Source organism: Seriola lalandi, unplaced genomic scaffold (assembly GCF_002814215.2).
Source record: "Seriola lalandi dorsalis isolate HSWRI2012SDOR001 ecotype SW California unplaced genomic scaffold, Sedor1 jcf7180002054538, whole genome shotgun sequence".
NCBI classification, from domain to species: domain Eukaryota; kingdom Metazoa; phylum Chordata; class Actinopteri; order Carangiformes; family Carangidae; genus Seriola; species Seriola lalandi.
This window is the reverse complement of record NW_019525091.1, coordinates 375,946-376,364: the sequence shown is the minus strand read 5'-3', so window position 1 is coordinate 376,364 and position 419 is coordinate 375,946.

Here is a 419-nt window from a genome sequence, read left to right as displayed (position 1 = left end):
CTGCACTGGTTTAGCAAAGGGACGGTATATCTGGAGTTCTACATTATAAATAAAGAAGTAAGAAAATGTGCAATTGAGCAATAAAGTCATAGATTTTCAGGTTCCAGTCGAGATCATTTACTGATAAATATATTCTTCTTGTCAAGGGTTGCGAGGTAAGTTGGACCCAAATGCAGTCAACTCTTGGGAGACGGTGCAGGCAGGTTTATTAACAAAAATCCAGACGTGAACGTGACATGAACAAACCCTGAACTAAACAGACGAACCGACACAGACAAAGGGAAGCACAAGGACTATATAGACAAGGGAGGCAAGGGTGATTGAACACAGGTGAAACACATTAGGGCGAGTCAGACAATCACCACACAGAAACAGGACCTTGACAAGAAGCAACACACAGACACACAAGGAAACCAATA